The sequence below is a fragment of the Globicephala melas genome, chromosome 5, assembly GCF_963455315.2.
Source record: "Globicephala melas chromosome 5, mGloMel1.2, whole genome shotgun sequence".
Classification (NCBI taxonomy): domain Eukaryota; kingdom Metazoa; phylum Chordata; class Mammalia; order Artiodactyla; family Delphinidae; genus Globicephala; species Globicephala melas.
In genome coordinates this window covers 57,596,614-57,600,643 of record NC_083318.1, presented here as the reverse complement: position 1 = coordinate 57,600,643, position 4,030 = coordinate 57,596,614, and the positions used below count along the sequence as shown (strand labels likewise).

General features: G+C 43.5%; 1 pseudogene; it reads left to right on the top strand.

Annotated features, from left to right (window-relative positions):
- Positions 1-1,907: 1,907 nt before the first annotated feature.
- LOC115865924 (DNA-directed RNA polymerase III subunit RPC4-like) lies at positions 1,908-2,958 on the top strand (annotated as a pseudogene).
- The last annotated feature ends 1,072 nt before the right edge of the window (positions 2,959-4,030 follow it).

Here is a 4,030-nt window from a genome sequence, read left to right as displayed (position 1 = left end):
CAGAAGTATAACAAATACATAAAAATGTGCATAAATCACAAGTATAAACAGCTTGATAAATTTTCACAAATTACCAACAGCCTTGTAACTAGAACCTAGATCAAGAAAGAAAATATCACCAGCATTCTCAAAAACTCCTTTACGCCCCTACCTAGTCACTACATACTCCCCAAGGATAAGCAATAGTTTTGCTTGTTTCTGAACTTTATGTATGAATGGAATCATATGTATGTATTCTTTTGTGTCTGTCTAACTTAGTTCTACATCACGTTTGTTAGAATCATCTACGTTATGATTCAGTTCACATTCTCTGAACACAATGCTATTATGTTAGAAAATATCTAAAAGTTAAGATTTTTAAAAATGTATTTTTAAAATTTAGAACACACAAATCAATAATTTATATCAAATAAGAAAGAACCCATATTTGAAATTAGAAAATATACTTAAATATGTAAAAATTATTACTTCTCAAAACTTATGAGATGAGGCTAAATTTTTATTATATGAGAATTTAAATATGCTAATATATAAGAAAAGAAAAATAGCAGCCAATTAAGTAGCTAAGCATCAAACTTGACAATTAGTATACGATTAATAAAATATCCCCAAACAACTATAGAAAGGAAAAAAAAAAGGGTAGAAATAATATAGACATACAGACATAAAATTGTTAAGATTGTCAGAGACAAGTTTACTTTTTCTCTTCAAAGATTAATACATTTTAAAATATCTACCAAAATTAATGAAAAAAATTTTGATTAGTTACAAAAATGTCCCAGATCCTATATGCTTCCCTGTAACTACTCCTTTGATAACATAACATCGTAACTTTAAAAGAGTTGTACCTTATTTCCTGAATCTTTTAATGTGGGCTGGCTTTGTGACTTGTCGTGGTCAATAGAGTATGAAAGAAGTGCCAGTGTTCCATTTCCAAGCAAGACGTCAAGAGTCCTTTATTGCCTATGTTCTCTTTTTACTCTGACTCCACTTTGAGAACAAGTAAATGCCAGCTAACCTGCTAAAGAATAAGAAACCAAGTGAGGAAAAGCTTAGTCCTCCTTACTGAGTCCAGCCAGTACAAACAGAACCACCTAGTTGTCTGCTGCTAATCACAGACGTGCACGTGGGTATCTCTAGGCCCTTGGAGACTAGATGCTCTGCTAGCCAACACACACACATATGAACTTAAAAGAGCTTATTGTTTTAAGCATATAGGTTTTGTGGTTGTTGGTTACACAACATTATGGTAGCAGTAGATAACCACACAGAACCCATTATAATAGCATATTATGTATTTCCAAAGAATATATTTTATAAGTTAAAAAACCTCTTAATTTTAATAATGTTGATGAGTAATCAGCAAGCTATAAGAATTATAGAAATAAAATAATTTATTTTTTTTATTGTTTTTTAATAAGATGAAAAGATACTCAACTTAATTCAGGTTTAGTTTAAAAAGGTGTTGTGGACTTCCACCCCGGCACTGAGGCCCGGCTGCAGGTCGCCTAGGAGGTGAAGTCGGGATGCGCGTGATGCGGAGCTCCAGCCCCGGTGCGCTGGGGCAACATGAAGAAAACGCCACAGGCGAGCCCAGCGCCCCGGGAGGGCCCCGACCCTTCCTCTCTGGGGAACGGGGGTCTTTTCCTGCGGAGGCCGGTGCCTCCCCTCACCCCGGGCCGCCTTCCCTCCATCCACTCCAGGGACCTCACCCTCAGGGAGTCAAGAAGAAAACCTGCACCCCAAATATCAGTCATAAGATCAAGGAAGAGCCCAAGGAAGAAGTAACCGTCAAGAAGGAAAAGCGTGAAAGGGATACAGACCGACAGCGAGAGGGCCATGGACAAGGTGGGGGACGCCCAGAAGTGTTCCGGTCCCACTCCATCTTTGAGCAGGGCCCAGCTGAAATGATGAAGAAAAAGGGGAACTAAGGCTGTGAATGTGTCGGACATGGGGACCTCTCACAACATCAACATCAAAAAGAACAAGAGGGAGACGAATGAAGAAACAGAACAGATCCTGTACACGCTGGAGAAGGATGATTTCATCGATGACCCTGGGCTGAGGAATGACACTCGAAATATGCCTGTGCAGCTGCTTCTGGTTCACTCGGGCTGGCTTTTTAAGGAAGAGAATGAAGAATCAGATGTTAAACCTTGGCTCAAGGAAGAGGACATGGAGGTGGGAGGGGCCTGCTGTGAAAGTGAAAGACGAGCCACGAGATGAGAGGAGGAGGCCAAGATGAAGGCTCCCCCCAGAGCAGCCAGGAAGCCCCCGGCCTCCCGAAGGATATGTCTGTGGCAGAGCTTTCAGGAAGCTGAACCTCACGCAGGAGGAAGAGCTGCTGTTCCTGCAGCTGCAAGACTGGCTCCCCGGGGGCTTCCCTGGTGGCGCAGTGGTTGAGAGTCTGCCTGCCGATGCAGGAGACGTGGGTTCGTGCCCCAGTCCGGGAAGATCCCACATGCCGCGGAGCGGCTGGGCCCGTGAGCCATGGCCGCTGAGCCTGCGCGTCCGGAGCCTGTGCTCCGCAACGGGAGAGGCTACAACAGTGAGAGGCCCGCGTACCGCAAAAAAAAAAAAAAAAAAAAAAAAAACTGGCTCCCCGGCCAGCCGCCTACTCTGGATGTCGAGCCTACCAAATCAGCGGTGCAGAGCGAGGATGGACAGATGGTGGTTATAAAGCAGGAGAAAGACCTGGAAGCTAGGCTGGTAGAGAATGCTTGTACCCTAACCGAGGGTCAGGTTGGCAAGCTGCTCATCTGCAAGTTGGGGAAGGTGCAGCGCCTCCTAGGCAAGGTGACTCTGGACGTGACGATGGGGACCGCCTGCTCTTTGCTGCTGTCCTGTCTGTAGGCCTTGGAGACAGTAGGATGGGTGAGATGACAGTTCTGGGACGTAAAGCACAAACCTGTATGCTCTCCCAATTTTGAATCCGTGTTGGATCACAAACACCGGTAAAATAAGCAGACGGAGGATGGTGGTGGCCGTGCTAACAGCAGTTGCTGCCTGCTCCAGACGTTGTGATCTAAAATTTGTTCGACCCAAAAGGGGCCTGTTTAGCCCAGCCACTGTCCCCGTTTTGTCCACAGGGCCCACGTGGCTCCCTCCCACAGCAGCTGTGAACGGCGCGAAGACCTTCCCACAGCACCGAAACCGCTTGCTGCTGGACGTCTTGTCCCTGCTACTTATTTTTATAGTTAAGTTTCGGTTCTTCAACTGACTGCATCCTCCCCAGGTGGAGAGGGGACGGTCTGTGGGAAAGGACAGGCTCCTTCTCTTGGTAACGTCTTGGTTCTCAGGGAAGAAAATGGAAGGATGGCTGCTGCTGCTTTTGCTCCCTCCTTCCTCCCTAGGGGCGGCGCCCGAGAGAGAGCAGGGACTTGAATCTGAGACTCAGTCGCAGCTCTGTCTCTTGCCAACTGTGTGACTGGACAAACTACCTAACCTTTCTGAGCCTCATATTCCTCTTCTGACAAAAATGAGGGTGATACCTACCTTCCAGGGTTGGTGTGACGATGAAATAGAATATTGTCAATGAAAAATCCTTGCACAAGGTCAGACATAAAAAGTTGCCACTCAATTAATGTTAGATTAGTTTACCGGAAAAACAAAACAAAAAAAAGGTGTTGTGATATCTGTAGTTAACACTTAAAAATATTCATAGAAATTGTCTTCTATTGTAGTTTACTTAAAATCAACATACTGAGCAGTAGGAATGACTTTTGGGAATTCATTGCTGGGATACATAATTGCTATGTATTTGAAATATTTCATACCTCAAGGAGTTAAAAGAAATTTAAGAAATGGTGTGTTTTGGGTCAAAGGTAGTCAAAAAGTACCAAAAATTTAAAAACTGTGTCTTTGTAGTACTGTCTAGGCATGTAGTTTGCAGCCCAAATAACCAAGGTCTCAAACAACTAAATTTTGGATGCCAAAAAAATATGCAGTTAGAAATATGACTGTGCTTACCATCAAAATCAAAATTTAACATATGGCTTGATAATATAATTGACAGTGTTTATGAGTAGAA